Source organism: Equus asinus, chromosome 5 (assembly GCF_041296235.1).
Source record: "Equus asinus isolate D_3611 breed Donkey chromosome 5, EquAss-T2T_v2, whole genome shotgun sequence".
Lineage (NCBI taxonomy): Eukaryota > Metazoa > Chordata > Mammalia > Perissodactyla > Equidae > Equus > Equus asinus.
In genome coordinates, this window is record NC_091794.1 from 67,229,066 (window position 1) to 67,250,061 (window position 20,996).

The 20,996-nt window shown below is 40.9% G+C and overlaps 1 protein-coding gene across 2 annotated transcripts in view; it reads left to right on the plus strand.

The window, feature by feature from the left end:
- DAB1 (DAB adaptor protein 1) overlaps window positions 1-20,996 on the plus strand; it is a 1,086,856-nt gene that overhangs the window by 504,621 nt on the left and 561,239 nt on the right. For both annotated transcript variants that reach the window (XM_070509805.1, XM_070509809.1), the window contains exon 2: window positions 17,527-17,599. The gene's annotated coding sequence lies outside the window, so the exon portion shown is untranslated. The remainder of the gene's footprint in view (window positions 1-17,526; window positions 17,600-20,996) is intronic.

The window sequence follows — 20,996 nt, forward strand, 5'->3', positions numbered from 1 at the left end:
AGAGGGCCTGGTGATGTGCCTGTTATTTAGTATTGCTAAATAAAAATAATTTCAGTGGGGTTGAATTGTGAACAAATATAAAGATACATTTTTGATCTTCTCCATGGTTCTGGGAACATGGCAGCTATTATCATAATGAACGTACCAGTCTAGTTACACTTGAGAGAAATTTTTCTTTTGTTTTGTTTTGTCATGAGCCAAAGATTATCTTAAGGATTTCGATTCTAGTAAATTCTGAATTTCGTGCATAACTCAACAGCAAATTCTTCGAATCCCTGTACTTTTTTCAGCCTTTTTGCCGGTAGCCAAATCCTATTAAATATATTTCCATGTCATGTTGTGCTTAAGTAATGTGGTAGGACAGGGCCTTAACTTAGAAAATGACACCCTTCCTCTGAGGAGGCTCCCGTCACAATCATCTCATACAGAAATCCTATCTTGTATTTTGCCTCTGTGGAAATGGACAGTGTTGTTAAAAATTTATTTTTGCTGCAAGAAAATCTGATTCTTGGTTTATTGTGTCAAACAGCTGCAATTCTATAGTGTCGGCAGCTGCCCAGTTGTGGGGTTCACGTAAATTAATTTAACCCTCGGGTATATTGCGAAGCCAATTAGAACGGTCCCTCCAGGCACGGCAGGGAGTTAAGAACCCTTCTCACGAGGGCTTCAGACATTTTGATGATGCCCAAAGTCCTGCAAGGAATATTTCCCAAAATATCGTGGAATTTATCACGTAAAGTATGTTTATGATAGCTTGAAAAATACATACATACATGAATTGTGATGAAGGAAAATCATAATAATACCTGGACGTGTATCAGGTTACAGAATGTGGTGTGTGTTTTCCGGAGTAATCCAAAGCATCTGACTGAAACTAAATTGGGTTCTGCCAATCAAAAACACCTCTCTTCCTCTTGCCTCATCTCCCTCTCTTAGCGCTGATTCTACTGGGATGGGGTTGGATTGGCTAAGCCTTGTGCATTGACTCCTTTAAAAGTAAAATATGAGATGAAATCTTGTGGACTTTGGATGTGCCTCCTGTGGGGCTTGGTCCCAGCCTGAGCGGACTGAATTAAACAGTCAGCACTGCCGTCGGTCTCGGTGACCTGGAACCATTGCAATCACAAACGCGATCATGAAAGCTGGCATGGAAACTTCATGCTTCGCACATTTATAAAGTGTCCATCCATGTGATTTATAATATGCATGTTTCAATGTTCAGGATTATAGTAAAATATAAAAAGAAAATTGTAAAGTACCATATTGTGCTCTTACACACCAAAGAATAAATCCAGAACTCTCCAGGGGTCTTCAGAAATGCAGTTTGGGAGGACTGAATCAAATCAAATTTCAAAGTTGCTTATCTCAAGGCTAAATGGACCCTTTTTAGGATCTAGAGATCCTCCTATGAAGTCTTAGATTTTATTGCAGTTGATACAAGTTTATTAAGAGGCAATGTGGTGTGAGGTTCAGAGCACAGGCTTTGGGGTCAGAAAGACTCAAGGTTGAATCTAGCTCTGTCCTTTGCTTTGGGAATGCTTTGATTGCCATATTTCCTGTCAACTTCCCTTCTTACTGTTCACTTCAGCTATTCATAATTCTCCATTAGAACTCAGCTCAAACACATTTCACAGTGAAGCCTTTCCTCAGCTCATAGATAAGAACTTGTCCCTGTTATATATACCTACACACTCTATATTTAATGATAATATAACAACAACAATGATACACTAACAATAACGCAATAACGGCCAGCATTACTGATCAGTTATTATGTACCACGTACTGCAACAGGTGCTTTACCTGTGTTAACCTCGTTTAAACTTCACAACACTCCTATGAGGTAAGTACCGTATTGTCTTTTTACAGATGAAGAAACTAGAAGAGTGGGGTTCAATAGAAGTATAATGCAAACCACACATGTAGTTTTAAATTTTGTAGTATCTATGTTAAAAAAGTAAAGAGGGGCCGGCCCCATGGCCTAGTGGTTAAGTTCAGTGCACTCTGCTTTGGTGGCCTGGGTTCAGTTCCTGGGCATGGACCTACAACACTCATCAGCAGCCGTGCTGTGGCAGCAACCCACACACAAGATAGAGGAAGATAGGCACAGATGTTGGCTCAGCGTGAATCTTCCTCAGCAAAAAAAAAAAAAAAAAAAGTAAAAAGAATTTAATTTAAATAATATTTTACACAATGCAATGATTAAAGTAAATTGTAATCCTATAAAAGCAAGAAAGTCGAGTTTAATGGAAGAAATATTTTACAGTGCTTCCACTTTAAAATGAAAATTAATTAAAATAAAAATTTTAAAATTCAGTTCCTCAGTTACAGAAGCCATATGTCAGGTGCTTGATAATTTCATTTTGCTAGCAGCTACCATATTGGATAGTGCAAGCCTGGATGCTAATAACCTGCCATAGCTCAATCATACATTTGCTCAGTAAATATTTATTAAGCGTCTGTTACAAGGTAAAGCACTGTCCAATCTCCAGAGACACAGTAGTGAGAAACACAAAATCACTGCTCTAGTAATGCTTTTATTGTAGTAGGGATAAGAGAGACAATAAACAAGTAATTGACTAAAAAACTATTTCAGGTAGTATTAAGCACTATGAAGAACAACAAAGTGGGCGGAGACATGGAGATGGGCAGGGCTACTGGGCATTGCTCCTCAGGCTGCGCCCTGCCCAACCCCAAGGGCACAATTCACATTGACAATGACGTGAATGCCAGTCCTTGGAGTTGTGCCAAGCAGCAGCCCTGAGGATATGGGCTGAAACCTTTTGTAGGGTAATCAGGGAAGGCCTCCAACAGTGGAAGATCATTTTAGCAAAGATATGAAGGCAGTGAGGGAGCAAGCCATGCAATATCTGGAGGAACTGCTTTTCAGCCAGGTAGAATAGCCAGTGCAAAAGCCCTAAGGCATAAAGAGTGCCCAACATGTTGGAGGAACAGTGAGGGAGCCGGTGTAGGAAGAACGTGTTGAACAAGGGGAGGTGTTGTAGGAGATGAAATCAGAGCAGCAGCCAGAAGCTGAATCAAGGTGGGGGCTTGCTGGCCACAATGCCGGCTTTTATACTGAGTAAGATGGGAAACAATGACATTCTCATTCTCTCTCTCATTCTTTTAAAAAGAATTAGCCTAGCTGCTTTGTTGAGATTAGACTGAAGGGGGATGATAAGTTGCAGGAAACTAATGAGTTTATTCCTGTTGCAATAATTAAGGTGAAAGATGATGGTTGTTCAGAATGGGGTCACAGCAGGAAAAATGGTGACTTGGACTCTGAATATATTTTGAAGCTAGTGCCAAGAAGATATGCTGACGGATTAGATGCGGGTTTTGAAGAAAAGAGAAGAGTCAAAGATGACTACAAATATTTTGGCCTGAGTAACTTGTAGAATGGAGTAGCCGTTTTGTGAGATGGGAAGATTTCAGAAAAGTAGGGTTTTTATTGGGAGTGAGCACAAATCAATACTTATTTCTTGGACATTTAAAGTTGAGAAGGACTAATAAATGACTGAGTTGGGGTGCCGAGTCTGAGGTTAGAATGATATATCAAGGTTTAAGGTAGAATCTCAGAAATTATCAGTATGTAGAATGGGGTTTAAGGTCTCAAGACTGGTGGAAATCACCTAAAAGGCGAGTGTAGTTAGAGATGAGAAGAGACCCTCTCTGGAGGGATGGAGCCTCCAGAACACTAACATTTGGAAATACAGATCACGAGGAAAGAACAACAAAGGAGCAAGCATGAAGAGGGAGTAACGGGCAAGTCAGAAAAAAAGAGAGTGCTACTCCAGAGGCCCAGTGATGAAGGTGTTTGACGTAGGAGGTTTAAGGAACCCAGGGCATCTTGTTCCAGCCCCCACACTTTACACAGCTCTGCAATGGGGTCTCCCCCATAGAATCTAAGGCAGAGAAGAGCCCAAGGTCTGTCTTGTTCACAGTTGCGTCCTGCTGCCCTGCATGGTCCTGGCACTCAATACATATTTAATGAATAAATGAGCATTTATTGCATAGATCAGGAGACTGGGTCCCAAGGAGGTTAGCAATGAGTTAGTGACAAGTGGGAGTAGAACTCAGATGTATGGTCGCACAAATATTTTCCAGGAATCACTGAGCAGCCTGCATCTCTCTCCCAGTTTCTGTTGTCCGGCAAACAAGCGTCAAGGTCAAGGCCTATTTCTTAGGAAGCTCAGGGGCCAGTGCTAACTTTGTTGGCCCCGTACACGTGGCCCCAATTTGTTTTCTAGATCTAAATTAGTCTACAGGAGAACAAGGATGAATTATGTTATGCCCGCGAGCTGCAATATCCTATTCTAATGCTTTTCTGTTCATTATGGTCACCCTCCTCCTTTGCTTCCCTAAGCAAGCATTTAAAAGATAAAGAAATATAATTTATCTTCCTATTTCCTTGCATGGTTTTCTACAGCTGAATATACTCCTCATAAAATTGATTTAAGATACCTACCAGACTTTAAATTGATTGCAAACTACCTTTAACTTCTATGGCTTTGTTTTCCTTTAGGAACTTTCTTAACTTAGATAGTTAAACGGGCAAGCATTCCTCTAGCTCTCTCTACATTGAAGGCGAGCTCCTTTAGACTTTCCTAAGGGCACAAGAAGATCAACATTTTTTCTGTTTTTATTTCATAGAGGAGGTTTTTCACATTATAAAACTAGCCCGTACTCATTAAAGGCAATTTGAACACACACAAAGAAACACAGACAGACAAACACACACACTAAAGAAAAACAAAAAAGACGGAAGGAAAATGTCAATTCTACAACCCAAATATAACGCCTTCAAAAATTCTTGGTGCATTTCCTTGCAAGTTGTATTTCTGCACATGAGTGAGCATGTGTGTGCTTGAGTGTGCACACACGTATTTGTTGTAAGTCATGCTTTTTCATTTAAAAAGTCATATATATTTTATTTTACTGCATAGCCATCTCAAATATTGCTTAAATAGCTTACTACCATTCTGTGATGAAAATTCTGCTCTTTCTCCCACAGACAGCACAAGTAGGCTTTCAATTCCAATTGTCCTGTCATAATAAAGCTACACTGAACATTTTTGTTCGTAATATAGATTCTGTGTTTAGAGTGATTTCTAAATAACTCCTCAAAATAGAATCATTCATTTAGTCAAGTTACAAATATTTATCAGCTGATACACATTGCTCATGTATTTTACAAAAATATTGTACCATTTTAAACTTCTACCTATAATGTATGCAAAAATCGATTTCTCTCCTTACTAGCACTGATTACTAAGTAGTTGTCTCTTTTTATTTAAACTATGATATTTAATAGATTTAAAAGCCACCAAATTTTATTAATTAGCATGTATTTCATTGCTTCTAAACTTGAATATTTCCATATACCTATTTATTCATCATATTAATTATTTTATTCATATCCTGTCCTCGTTCATCTATTAGAGGTTCAAAATATTCTTCTTATTAATTTGCTTTTTTTCATCTTTTCGTAAACATATTGAATTTGTCAAGTATTTCTATAAAAATACGTTTTTCCAGAATTTTGATTTTGTTTTTGTTTTGAGGAGGATTAGCCCTGAGCTAACTGCTGCCAATCCTCCTCTTTTTGCTGAGGAAGACTGGCCCTGAGCTAACGTCTGTGCCCATCTTCCTCTACTTTATATGTGGGACACCTGCCACAGCATGGCTTTTGCCAAGGGGTGCCATGTCTGCACCTGGGATCCGAACCGGTGAACCCTGGGCCTCCGAAGCAGAACATGTGAACTTACCTGCTGCGGCCACCTGGCCTGCCCTCATGTTTTTTTTATGGCATGCATTTTAATATAAATTTGAGAGGGTCATTACCCTTTAAAATAAAAATAAATATTTACGGTAGAGATTTTAGGAAATGCAAATAAGAAGAAAAAAATAAATTTCTCCCACATGCTTATGATAATTACTCATAATATTTGGGGCATTTTCTTTCATCTTTTTCTTATACACTTAAGTACATTTCACAGAAATAGTCTCGTATTGTACTTGCCACTGCCCTATTTTTTTTTTCACTTAAAATGTTAAGGGTTTATTTTAATGGCATCAAATATTCTTCTTCGTTATCATTTTAATGGCTTCATAATATGGATAGATAAAATTTATCCAGACCACTGTTGTTGCATCTCTTTATTTCTAATATTTCACTGTTATGAAGATGCATAGACATCTTTATAGTTGAATCTTCGGACATACGCATAATTATTTATTTAGGATGAATTTCTAAAAGTGGGCCAAATCTTAAGGCTTTTATTATATATTGCCAAGGTACCCTTCAAACCTGGGTCTTAAGTTTATGGCATATGATTTACTTTTGGCTTAAAGTTGTAAATGTTTACATAGTACTTGAAATAATTTAAGAGGAGCAATTTGCCTAGCTGTGCATGTGTTGAAAAGAAAGATAAATATGTCTTCAACGTACCAGGAGCCTAAATTTCCAGAGCAGATAGCTCACAGTTTATAAGTCTCAGAGTTAGTTAAGTACATATATATGGCTTCTTTCCCAAATAAACTAGAGAAAATTTAGTTTAAAAAAAATCAACTCTTTGCTTTGTCTACATCAACTTGTCTTTGCTCCCACAGTCATATTTTCTAGAGCAACTGAAGATGTGGAAGTGGTGGCTCAGAGGACTGATAGTGGATCTACCAAATGCTTACACCTCCCAACCCCTGCTGGCATCCACGCTTTCATTTAATCCCAGAAGAGCTTCATTTTGTGGAAGAGGAAACCAAGCTTCCAAACGGTGGAGGGCTGGTTCCGGTCCTCGGAGCACAGATTGCAGAGGGCATATCTATTTCACTCCAAAAGAGAGCAACTCTCACTGCCCCGTGTTGCCTCCTCTTGGACTTTAAGACCTCGGCGTGAATTTCACTTCTACCTCCTTCCTATCCTGTCTCCTTACACTTGCATTTACCTTTATATTAGAAACTGACCTTTGAGAATTGAGCACGAGTTCTGGTTGCAGCCTTTAACCTCTCTCAGCTCCTATTTGTTTTAATTCGCCATTTTAAAACTGTACACAGCACCCAACACAGAAGAATTTCACATTAATGGGGATTAATCACATGCATACTACAAAATAATATAAATTAACACCAGTACTGTCTGGTTATATAGCCTGAGTATATCTTAATACACCTTTTATTCAACATTGAACAATGGGTTGTGAGCTTTTTAACCATATGGTAGAAAAGTTTGGGAGGGAAAGATATCAACTCTCATTACCATATTAAAAATACGTAATTAACAAAGCGTATTGTACAGTGTAGTGAGAAAAAAATGAGTCATAAATGTTTAGGTTGCTGATGTTTAGTAGAAAAAGTTGATGATCTGAGGTCAGAAGTCCTTTGAATTCCATCTTGACCTCTTACTAATGTGTGACTTTGGACAAGTCTCTTCTTATCTCTGAGCTTCTATATATATATACCTTTAAGATAATAATGATATTTTCTTCAAGTGCTTGAGAGTCGAATTCAATATCAAACGTGCCATTCCAAATTGCAAAGTGATGTTGAAATATAGGCAGAGGAAAAACAGAAAGAATTTGGAATGTCAATATAATAGTCAAGAATGAGCATCAAATGACTTTTCCTCCAGCCTTGCATTTCCTGTAGATTGTTTATACACATGCCATGTCCTTTGACCCCTGAGTGCGTCCCGCTGAGCTCGTCTCTCCACCTGGACTGCACTAGTTTCTTTCCCATTTAACAGCCTTTAAAATTCAGCTCGGGAGTCTCTCCCTTGGGAACTCATCTCTGTCTCTCTGCCCCGGGTCTCCCAGTCGTTGTTCAATGTTCCTTCCACTCTGCTTCCACAGTGCTTTGTACATGATTCTAGAGAGTGGTTTCTCATTGCCATATATGTTTGTATACAACTAATGAATGATGTAACCATCTCTGAACAGAGCTTTTTTTAGCCAATAGATCTGTTTTGCTTTAATTCAAAAAAGTCAGGAAGGGGAGAGCACTAAAAATAAAACCCCAGAGATGCCAGGAATCTCTGACTTCCTTCTAGGACTTTACATCTCAGGCTGTGGCAGTTGAGAGACTAGATGTTCTCCAAACCTCAGGGCATTTAATTTTTGCAGTCATCATTATATCGTCATCTCATTCCTTTTGTTCCTGAGGCTAAAATTTGCCAGGACCTTTTCTTTCATTACTACCCTCCACCAGAAGCCCGCTGTACGGTGTCCTAGTAAGTTCAGAGACAAACCAGGGGTGGCACAAAAGAGATTTTAAGACCCTGTGTGTGAAATCATTATCTTGCAAAGTTGCAGCATTTTCTCTCTAGGATAATTCTAGAGAGAGGTTCACTATATATGGTGCCAAAGCAGAGGTAGAGGGTCAGAAAAGTCCTGCAAATAGGGATCATACCCATTTTATAGTTAAGGAAACTGAGGCTCCATGAGGTTCAGTACCAGGGCCAAGGTTACGCAGGAAGAGCCCACACAGGACTGCAGCTCCTTCTGGCATTCTGACTACATCACAGTGTGGCAGCAACCTGCCTCCCCTCCACTGACCTCTGCATTCGCCCTCCCCTAAGAGGGGGCACCTTTAGACAGGGTGAGACAATTTCTTTACCTGCGCCTGATTTTTGCTCAGGCTATCCAAGTCCGAAAGTCTCATCCTGAGGAATGATTTGTTTCCAAGTTTCTTATTCCATACAAACTCACCATCGTTTCTCATTATTTCCTCATTTGATTGAATTGTTTGCTTGTATTGTGCTTTTTGAAAGTTTCACAGCACTTCCAGTCACCTTTCCCAGGAAGCCGACACTGAGCGAGATTTGCATGTAGGAAATTTACTGGGGAGGAAAGGAATCAGGACTGGTCAGATGGGCGGAGCCAAACATGATGCGGTCCCAGCAAAGGCCTCAGCCAAATCGGTGGGAAGCTCTGAAGCTGGGACGGCCCTGCAGAGTGGTGTCAACTTGAAGCAAGGAGGCCAGGCTTTTATTTCTGCCCCCCTCACTGCCAGTCATTGGATGCAGGCTGTCCCCAGGAAAGGGCTGTGCTCATGGCAGAGGAGGTGATCTTCAGCCAAGGGCAATAGGCAAAGCAGATACTCAGCTACAGGCTGTCGGAGTCAACACTCCCAGTCTTTGCGGACTGAGTGCTTCACTCCTAAAGGCGGAAGCTGTGCACATGTCATGTCCTTTGATGCCTGGGAGCAGTCACCTGAGCTGGGCTCTCCGTCTCGACTGCACTACTCTTTTTGCCATCCGTACTTGTGTGAATGATGTACAAACGGGGCACTACACAAGGCCCGGCACTCCTGGTATCTCCAGCAAGCTGCGAGGCAGTGAGCAACCTGGCCTGAAGTCCCAGTAAGAGGCTTGATGTTAAAAACAGTTTGGGGGAAAAGCCTTTGTCTAGGGAGTAGGAAACCTAGTTTTGCTGTTCTCTGTGTGGATTTGGCCACATTTTATTTATTCTCTGAGCAACCCCATATTTCTTCGGGTTGCTATGAGGACATCCTTAGCACAGTTTTTCGTATATAATAGGCCCTCAATGAATGTGAGTTCTGTCCTCTTTTCCCTTCATTTATAAGATGAATGTTTGATTAGATGTTACATCTAAGATCTCTCCAAGTTCTTATATCCATACTGGAATATTACAATAAGTTATCAGATTTCATTTCATTTTCATTATGCATTATTTATTGAGTTCATAATAATCCAGGTTTGGTTTTCATTTGATTCCCGTAATCATGGCATGCCATAGCTGGAATAAATCTCAGAAATAGTTCAGCCCCCTTATTTTACTCCTAAGTAAAGGGGCTCATTCGTGGGGGTGAGGAAGGAATGTGACTTGTTCAAGGTCACGCTGTGAGTAGTGACAGGGTAGAGAACACCATCCATGTTTTCCAGGCCATCCCAAGGCTCACCACCCACCCCCTCCCACACCTCCAGCTGCCGCTTGTACCTTCCAGCCCACGAGGCAGCAGAATTTGCCTTTCTTGTGTTAACATTATTCTAGCATGTAATCTCTGTGTTTAAGTCAATGACCTGAGAAATACTTTTATTTCCAGTGATGCACTGATTTTGCAGGGTTTATTAATTTTATTTATGTATTTGATCTCTCCAGTGAAATAATAAACTAATTAGTGGGACAATTTACTGGTGTGCTCCTCCAAGGGTGTGTTCCAGCCGCGGTGCAAGCTCGTCTAACTGCGGTGTCAGCGGATCTGCTTTCTGCCCTGCTGCCCTTAATTGTAGCCACCAGACACACAGGCAGACAGCCCTGTGCTGGGTACTGGTGTCTCTAGGCAGTACCCAGAGATGTCAGGTCTTAGGGCAAAGGAATTTTCACGTAGGAGCCTCCTCAAAATTCATTCAAGAGACAGGCTGCTCCATTTGGCTTAAAGGGATGGGCATGAGGCTCCCAGAGACCAGAACTGGGCCAGTGCATTACCTGAAGTCCCCAGAATGAGAATGTCTGGAGAATGAGGGAAAGCTATATGTATAGAAGCGCTGAAAATCACAGCTAAAGAGGCCCATAGTCCATCAAGACCAAGAGCAAAGCAAGGAGCAGGAGAGGGAGCTTGATATAAAGACAGTGGACACGGGAACATTGCAAGATGCAGGAGCAAGGGTGGGAGAGATGCTAGAAGACCCAGGGGAATTGGAACAAATGGAACAATAGTGCCAAAGTTGTTTTTGTTTTTTAAGCTGCCTTTGAAGTGAAGGACGCCAACTTCCCTTTAAGGGGACCCCGGTCTGTGCTCTTCTAAAGCCAGTACTTACCTCTATCTTAGAATTAAGTAGAATGTGTTGTCTTTGTTTACTTGTCGGTCCCCAGTTGACTGTGGCCACCATTAATATCACCAGGGCCTAGAAGTGTGTCTAGATATAACAGGGCTCAGCAAACATTTGTCGAATGGATGGATGGATGGATGGTTGAGTGGATAAATGAATAAGTGAATCAGTCTGTCAAAGCTAACGGGGGTCCAAGACCCATGAACCATATTATATTCATCTGCTGTCTTTGATGTAATAAACAGAACTCAACCAGAGATGACCTTTTCTAATTATCTGGATTTATTATAGAATTACTCAACATAGCAAAGAAATATCCAACATAAAAGCATTTAACCTCTCATGACTAAACCTTTCTCCTTATTAATACTTACTAACACACCACAGGTAAAAGGTCACAGTGCCCTAACCTTGAGGTGGTGCCTCTCCTGGCCCACTAGTTGCCTTGTGGGTAGGGACGCTGTCACTGTCCTGGCTGCTGCTAAACTGTCAGTGTGGATTGGATCTGGCATGAGCGTTCTTGTCAGAACAAGTTCCAGACCTCTAGTCAGAGACTGGCTGCAACATTAGGAGAGGGGAGGGTCAGCAGTCCCCTGCGGTGGGAGCTGTACAAGCTCAGGACCCTCACGCTCTGTAGTGGGGGCTTCCCTACTGTGATTGGCTCCCCTAGGAGTGTTACCTTTGCTATGATTGGATGTATGCAAATTAGCAAACTCTGATGTGTTGATCCTAAATATAATTAGTGTAAATGCCAGCTCTGCTACCCTCATCCAATTGGCTGTAGAGTTTGGGGGGATATGCAAATGAGATAACCAGAACATTGTTGCTGTTTACATGTGGTGGCTCTCATTGGGACACAGGCAGTCCTCATGTGCTGGTGATGATACAGTGCTAGGGCCAGAACCAGGGTTTCTGTTTCTAATTCTTCTATTTACCTTCTATGTGTAGGATAGGAACAGGCCCCAGAGAGGCTGGGGTTTTAGACCCAGACAGGACATGCACATGTCTCGGAGATCTTTGGCCCATACCTAGAATTATTTGTATAACAATTCTAATTCTAAGACCTGCCATGATTCCCACATACCAGTCACTATACTCATGCCTGTCAACATAGTACTTAATGGTCGCAAGAAGCCTGCAACTAGGTATTATTACCCCCCTTTAAAGTGAGGAAACTGAAGTTTAGAAAGGTGACATAACTTGTCCAGAGTCATACAGAGCCCATTGTGTAAATAAGAAACCATACTAAATTTCATCAGATCAGTGGTGATAACTGCCAGGGATGTGAAAACGGGTATAAAACAAGCTTTAAAAAGCAACTATTCCTTGGCTTTTTACTCTATGACTTGGGGAAGGTAGCAAAGATAGTGTTTATTCAGTTTGGCCTATTCAACACCTGCAGACAGCATGTAAGACATTGGTGTTTGGGGTTAGCTGTGTCTGAGAATTCTGGGCTTATTTTCAGGCCTCCAGAAGCACAAACTTTTCCAGCTTCCACACTGTCCAGGGCTCTGACCCAAGACCCGCGTCGTGAGTCGGGCCACAGAAAAGGACCAGATGGAATGCATATGTGCCCAGACCTTTCCTTCTAGGTGACTAAGATACATTACCTGTAGTCACAGCCTGGCAAGGACAGGAGCATCCTTCGGGGGTAGAGGTTCTTCACCAGAAGCTGTCAACTATTGCTAGATTCCAAGCATGAGTACTCTTTTTTTTTTTTTTTTAAGGAAGATTAGCCTTGAGCTAACTACTGCCAATCCTCCTCTTTTTGCTGAGGAAGACTGGCCCTGAGCTAACGTCCATGCCCATCTTCCTCCACTTTATATGTGGGACGCCTACCACAGCATGGTATGCCAAGCGGTGCCATATCTGCACCCGGGATCCGAACCAGTGAACCCTGGGCCACCGAGAAGCGGAATGTGTGCATTTAACCGCTGTGCCACCAGGCTGGCCTGGCATGAGCACTCTTTATTTTTCTGCAAACTCTAACTGTCTGGTGTGTATTTAAAAGAAGTTCATTTCTGTCCCAGTAGATTTTTCAGCTTGTGTATTGTGTCAGATGCTGACATGTGCTTCTTTCCTGCTTCATGTTTCTCTGTGGCATGGATCATCATCTGGCATACTCTAGGTTGATCATTTATTAGTTTAATGTCTGTCTCCATCCCCTGGAACGTAAGCTCCATGAGTGCAGGAATATCTGTTTAGTTTGTTACTAAATCCCTAGTCGGGGCCGGGCAGTGGCACAGCAGTTAAGTGCGCACGTTCCACTTAAGCGGCACGGGGTTCGCTGGTTCGGATCCCAGGTGCAGACATGGCACTGCTTGTCAAGCCATGCTGTGGCGGGCATCCCACATATAAAGTAGAGGAAGATGGGCATGGATGTTAGCTCAGGGCCAGTCTTCCTCAGCAAAAAAAAAAGGGGGCAAGGATTAGCAGATGTTAGCTCAGGGCTAATCTTCCTTGGAAAAAATAAATAAAAATAAAGAAATCCCTAGTGATCAAACCAGGACTTGGCACAGTTAGGCTCTGAGCAAATATTTATGGGTAATAATGATGGATGGATGGAGATATATATATATGGATACATGGCTGGCTGGATGGACTGACGGATGGATGGGCAGGTGGACAGATAGATAGGTCCTACTGACTGAAAATTTACGATGAAATTGCAGTAATTAAGATAGTATGGGTATTTGCATAGGAATAGAAAACTAGACCAATGGAATAAAGTCTAGAGCCTCAAAATAGACGATACTAATTGGATACTTCGTACACCATAAATACATCATTACAAATCAACACAGAAATCATAGGCTAAGCTATAAATAGTATGAGGACAATGCATATCTATACAGAAAATTTATTGAATCCTACCTGACGTCTGTAAAGAATATCAATTCCAAGTGGATTAAAGGCATAACTTTAAAAATTTGAGAAGGAACCATAAGAGAATGTCTTTATGGCCCGGGAGAGGAATGGATTTATTGAATAAAACAAAAAAGCACATACTTTAAGGGAAGTACTAATATATTTTATTATATTAAAATTTAAAAAGTTTTATATGTAGCTATAAACAAAATAAAAAGACAAGCTTTGGACTAGGAAAAATAGTTGCAACACATATAATTGCAAGAGGGTTGTATCTCAAGTACACGAATTAGTATAGAACGTCATTATAACAAATCCTTATGGACCACTACGTATCTTGATCAAATTACAATTTTACCATTTTCTTCTCATGTTTACTGCTTCTTCCCGTGGCTTGTGCCCACACCAATTTTAGGACTTTGCTAACTGTCACCTTCCTGGTAAGGTCTTTCCTAACTACCCTATTTAACATCAAACTTCGGCCCCAGCCCTCTTGATTCACCTTCTCTGCTGCTGGGCTCTCCGTGACACACACGACCTTCTGCCACACTGGGTATTTTAGTTTCTCATTTGCTTAGTGTGTCTCGTCTCCCTCCTATAACAACTCGATAGAAAAATGGGCATATAGAAAGCAGAAGAAGAAACCTAATATAAAAATATAAAATAAAATAGAAATAATAAAACGACGCTTGATCTTACTTGTAATTAGAGAAATGCTGGCTAAAATACAAGATATTTGATATCCATCAGATTGGAAACACGTTAAAGTCTGATAATACCAAATGTTGGTAATCATATGAACTGATGCTGGATTAGCATGAAATGCTACTGCCACTTTCTCAAGCAATTTGTCACATCTAATAACTTTGAAGATGTATCTACTCAATGGCCCAGCAAGTCCATAGAGAAATCCCACACAGATGTGCCCAAGGAATACAACAATGTCCATTGAAGCACTACTTATATTCTTAGAATTTGCAAACAGCCCAAATGTCCATCAATGTGAATGCTTAAGTCAGAATATAAACATATTGTAAAATACTATCTAAATGTTAAAATGAAAGAATTTAAGCTAATTCTATCAAAGTGGCAAAAATCTTTAAATATAGTTAACAAAATAAGCAGGCCTCAGATGGATGCCTACAGTGGGATACCATTTAACCAAAATTTTAAAACACACAAAACAGTGCTATATATTGTTTATGGATGCAATTATGTATTTGAAGTAGAAAAACACGTGTGACCATTTAGGAGAATAGTTATCTTTGTGGAATTCGGAAGGAATTCAAGGGATAACTTGCTTATATCTATAATGTTTTATTTTAAAAAGAAAAGATTTGAAGCAAATATGGCAGAATAATATCTGACCAGGCTGGTTTTGCTTATAATTATGTCTATATTCAACTTTATGCTTGAGATATTTAATAAGAAAAGGAATAGGCGGGGACTTAAGTGTGTCTACCAGGGAGTAAAGTTAAAGCCACAGCATATCAAATAAAATGGTGTGACATAGCAAAACTGTTCATTGAATGTTGTCGTGAGTCGAAGAGTGGCGCAAACCCAGCGTCAGTGACTTTTTTCATAATGATTGATGAGAGTAGGCTCTGGAACCAGACATTCTTGGTTTAAATCTCGACTCAGACACCTAGTAACTGTTTAGAAGCGGGCATCAGTTTCCTCATCTTTAAAGTGGAAAAATAAGATAAAATAGAGAAGAGAAAAACAATAGAGAGAATCAACAAAACCAAGAGTTGGTTCTTCAAAAAGATCAATGAAATGTACAACCTTTAGTAGACTGATTAAGAAAAAGAGGGAAGACTCAAGTAACTAAAATCGGAAATGAAAGAAGGCACGTAGCTACTGATAGTAGAAAAATAAAAGGATTATAAAGTGGGAAAATAGTACCTCCCCATAGCAAATATTATGAGGATGAAATGAGACAATATCTGCACAGAGCTTAGCATACTTCATTGCACATAATAAAAAGGAGGCTAGTGTATGTTTAAGAACTCCAGGTCTTAGTGTAAACAGGCGTGAGCTTGAAGCCTGTTTTGGATGCCATGCGTTCTCTTATTTTATTTGTTTTTTGCAATAACCTTATCAGGTTGGCATTATTATTATCTCATTTTATATGTAAGAAAACGGAGCCTTAGAGACGTCACATAACTAGCCCAAGATTGCCCAGCCCTTGAAAGACAAAGACGGGATTCAAACCAGATCTACCACGACAGAAATATAACTGTAATTTAATATCCTGGCTATATTTCACAAGTTTTACAATAAACTAGATTGAATTGGTATAAAAATCTTACAATAATCTATCCTGAAGCGTTTTTTTCCCCTTTAGTAAGGAGTCAACCAGCTACTGCTGATTGAAACTAATAACAAGTATCTACTTAGTTTATGCATGTGTAACTCCAAACGTGTAAAATAACTGGGTTGCTGTAATGGGATATTGTTACTAAATTAATATTCCTGCGTTAAACAGATTCTTGGTCTTGGAATACATCAGAAGATCAGTAGGCTGGGATATTCTATTATGTTGAGTTTTTTTGTAGTTGCTTTAACCGTAGGCTCTTTTTTCTCAGTTTCACTGTCTTCTCTGAAAAATTGCTCTCTCTGCTTTCCATCTTTTTCTATCTTCTGTGAATCCAAATGGAACGTAACTTTCACTGTCACTGATTATTTTGAATGAGGAATTTTCTTAATGTAATTTTTGTCGTCAGTTCCATTTATTAAGTGTTTTGTTCGTTCATTCACTCACTCACGCGCTCTTTCTTTTATGCAGCAACATTGATTGAGTGATGCCTATGAGCTCAACTCTGGGCTAGATTCACGGGAAGCAAGGGTTAATAAGGCACGATAGCTTCCTCAGGAGTCACAGCTAGAGGGAGGCGGAGATGGAAATGGACAATCCCAGTGCAGTGTTACCTTCAGAATGGAGTTGCTGCTGGGGGAGCATGGATCGCGTAGTCCCCAGTCAAAGAGGCGGTCCAGAAATGGTGATGCTGGAGCTGAACTTCTGTTTGTAGGTTTATTTTCTGTCTAGAAAAATAATGCGTGGACCTTTGTAGAAAATTTGGAAAGCGTAAAGAAACAAGAGAAAAATAACCTATAATCATACTGCAAAGAGAGAACCACTGTTAACAATGGCATATCTTTTAAGACCAACTTCTACATGGATGAGCTCAAACTTTGTAAATAATTTTGTTATATTTTCTCATAACCTGAAAATTTTAAGGATTATTTTTATATGTGCATAACATTAGTCTGTGTAGAGATACTAACATTCACTTTATCATTCCTCTATTGGTTGTTTCCCTCCTACAAATAACACCGTGATGACAATCTTTGTGCATAAATGAGGGCCTGCATTCATGATTGTTTCCTCGAGAAGGAATCCTGAAGGTGAATTACAGGTTAAAGGGTACGATCCCTTTTAAGACTCTTGACATTTGCTCCAATGCCGCCTTCTTTACTGATCTAGAGGCAAGAGGTCAAGACTTTGAGTCAGACAAATTACAAATATGGGGAAGTTCTTTAAAAATTCTTACACGGTTCTGTGTATGTGTAGATATGTATGTGAGTGTGTGCACACACCTGTGTCCCAGAAAGAGACACCCACAGACACACACACACATATCCTGACTCCCTCCTACCTAAGAAGTATTGTGTACCACTTCTTGCCCAGTACTTACAATGAGCTGTATTCACTGATTTTTTTGTTGGTGGTATTTTGTTTTATCCATTTCCGTATTTCCAGTGCCTGGCGTATGGTAGGAACTTAGTAAATATTTCTTGAATGAAAGAGAGGGAAGACAAACAAGACCATTAAATAATTTTTTTTAATATCACGTTTTATTTGTTTTCAGCATTCGGCAAGACATGATGGTGAACCTGGTGCTGAGTCTTCATGACTGAAGGGCCCTTTTGCACAACACAAAGGTAAATATTTGAGGCCAGTTGTCTTTCCAATATGAGGAAACTCTCTTTTTGGGAAAATTGCTTACCAGCGTCTCTGGGTCCTCTTGAAGCGATGGCCTTTGTGCTTGCTATGCCTCCTTAAAACATCCTACAGGGTTCATGGAGCCTTTGGGAATTGGTGCTTAGTGTGGCTTTTCTCTGTCTACTTTGTGTTTGTGGTTAGAGAAAGAATATTGATTCTCTTTCTTCAAGAAGCTACTAAATGTCATTAGGAGCCTTAAGTTTTCCTGCCCGGATTTTAGCATCTGCTAATAGCTTGTCTCAGATTGGTTTGATTTTAAACACAACTACGTTAGCTCTCCCTTCTCAAATTCCCCTGTATCAATGTATTTACCGACAGAAGGAACCATCCTCAATTGTGAAAACTAACGTGAAGTCTTACCATATGCAAGATAAATGTTTCCACATAGGAAACAGACTTGGAGATTTACGAGCTCAAGGGGTAGGTACTATTATTTTGAGGTCCTAAACTTTCAAAAGATGGCGACACTGAATTATGTACTTCATACGGCCAGCCAGGAAGACACAATTGAAAATGCCTCTTCTTTTGACAAATTAGAAGCATTCATTCCAATATCTATTTCTTGTTTACCAGGGATAATACTGAATGAATCACAGACTGGTGGATGGATGTCCCTTCCTCACACTCTTAATTAGCAGCACTGCCTATTAGGAGGAACGGAGTGCTGCTTTCTTGCCATAGATTACCCCCAACCCCCCTGAAATGGAATAGAAATCTTATTCTCCACAAGGTAATATTCATCTTTTCCCCAGCCAGACAAGCATAGAAAATTAAACAATGGTCCGTTAAAAAGCCTAGATAATGTATTTATCATTTCCAGTTTATGTGAGTTTGCAAGGCAAATACGAATGGGAGCTATTTGTTATGGGACCTTGGGGAACAGCAGGACTGGAGAGGGAGCTGGGAGGCTGGAGGATCTGAGACTTGTGAAAATTCATTAGAAATATGAGGAGCTATTGGGGACAGAGGAAATTAATTACTCCGAGGGACTCAAATGTCACTACTCATTTAAGTGCCCTGGTGAGGAGGCTGAGAAACCTGTTTTCTGAGGGTCGCCGTAGTGGAGCAGCCTGGGAGTTGGGCTTCCTCAACTGTCAGGTTTTGTATTTGCTTGCTGACTTTTTGACACGTTAACCTGGCTTGTGCCCTGGCCTCCTCTAATGAGAAGAGTTAAACGAGAAGTGGGGGTGGGGCGGGGCAGCGCTCTCCCCGGTAGCTGGCCGGGTTATTCAGACAGCTCACTGGGCACGTAAGTGACTGGGACCTGGGGGAAGCTGGTAATCTGCCACCACGGAGAGAAGGGGCTGAGCATTTGCAGCTGGTCTGAGTTTGGTCTTTTATTATTGCTTTTCCATCCGCAAAGCTATTCTCTGAGGTGGAGTGAATTTGGGAAGACAAATTAAGGTTTTCTACCCAAGGAGGACTGGGGAGCAGTAGCTTCTGAAAACAGTGATCTTTTCCAGATTGCCTGTCTAATAAATCTCTCTAATGCATTTGGCCTATAGACAGAGGCGGAAAATATATAGATGTGATGACTTCAAAGTTTGAAATCAGCAAGCACCCAGAGTAATGCAGTAAAAGCTCTCTCAGACGAGCACCTCACCTGGACTCAGGAATTCAAGGTTTCATTCCGAACTCTGCCACTAACCAGCTGTGAGACCCTGCACGAGCCACCATAGTGCGCCAAGCTTTTGTTGTATTATTTATAAAGTGGCAACAATAATATGTATCTTCTGTAATTGTTAAGACTGACATGCCCAGAAGAGCTTTGAAGGGTGGAAATCACGTGCAGGTGTGTGGTGGCTGTATCCCCCCTACTGGTATATTCTGGTTTAAACGTCTTGGTTTTTAAAGAGTGAGACAGCTCAGTGGTCTTTGTTCTGACCTGGGTCAAAGTTGAGGGGCTCTGCAGGATTCTCCTGGCTTGTTTGGTTAGGAAGGGTGAATCAACAAGCCAAAGAAGGAGGAACAAATGTGGCCCTGACGACTGCTTTTGGGAGAGACTATTCATGAGATTTGAAAAACAAGGAAAGTGAAATATAGCTTTGGAGGGAGTTGGAGCCCTGGATGTTCACCTCACTTCTCCTTAGGGAGCAGTCCTAAGGGGCACCACTTCTCCGGTTTGAAACGATCCTATCCCTTTGAAGTGGAGACAGATCATGCATTGAAGGCAGTGGAGGAGATGTCTGAAGATTCTTCATCTATTCCTAGAAAGGGATGATGAGGAAATAAACTAGGCCAGGGTCAGTGTGGACAGAGAAGAAGAGAGAACTTTGAGGAGTTCTGGAAAGGAAGGAATATCAGGCTTTTCCGTAGGCAGGGTGTTGTGCGGTAGAGAGGGAGCAGTGCGGCGACTCTCAGCTGTAGTGTTCCCGAGGGACTTGTCATGCCATTAGTGGAATGTGAAAAAAGCAGGATGCAGTCCCTCCGGCCAAGGAGCCCAGAAAGGTAAACAGTTAATTATCATACAGAACAGACAGAAAGAAGCCCAGAGGAGCAATGCTAGGAACTGGGCTGAGATGGAAGATGCTACTGAGCTGGACCTCAAGGGATAGGCAGCTCTGGGCTGGGTGAGAAGGGGTTGGAGACGAAATGATCCACAAAACAGCCGGTCACAGCATACTGAACAACAGTCACTCAGTTCCACAGTGAAGATGCAGGTCTGAGAGCCACACACTTGGCCGTTACACTTCTTCAGCAACCAGAGTTTTGTACACCAGCATGTACTCAGTGATTTTCAAAGGCTTCCGTGCTGTCATTGTCTCCTGGAAAGAGACTTGAAGGACTGCCTGCCTGTCCTCACTAGCTAACCTGTAGTGGCCTAGGATCTGACCTGTCCTGAGAATGCTCAGAAGTCACCCTGGGGGACCCAATTCTGAATAGTTGCTAAAGTCAGATCCCCATTCCTTGGTGTTCTTTTGAGCCTTTTTGTCACTTACCTTCTAAAATTGATTGAATGTCAGCATTCAGCGTAACTGAGCTGTTGGCTATCTACTTATTGTATTGATTCGATGTGCCCACTTTTGTATTCATTTGTATTCATGTTCAGTCAGCACAGGTGAGACTCATGCCTTGCCATCTGAGTAGTGAGACAGCAATAAGACACGAAAAGCTTTTTTTGCTCGTCTTCCTTCCTTTTTCCCCCCTTCTTGAATTCATCCCTTTAATGCCTCCTTATCTGTTTTTATTTTCCCAGATTCTCTGTTTACCCCTCTATTTTCCCTCTTTCTTTTGATAGAATCACACGTTCTCCAACTTGGAAGGAAGTAGGAGATTCCAGACACCACAGAGCTCCACTGTCAAAACTTTGAGAGGGTTCTTAACCATGTAGTAATT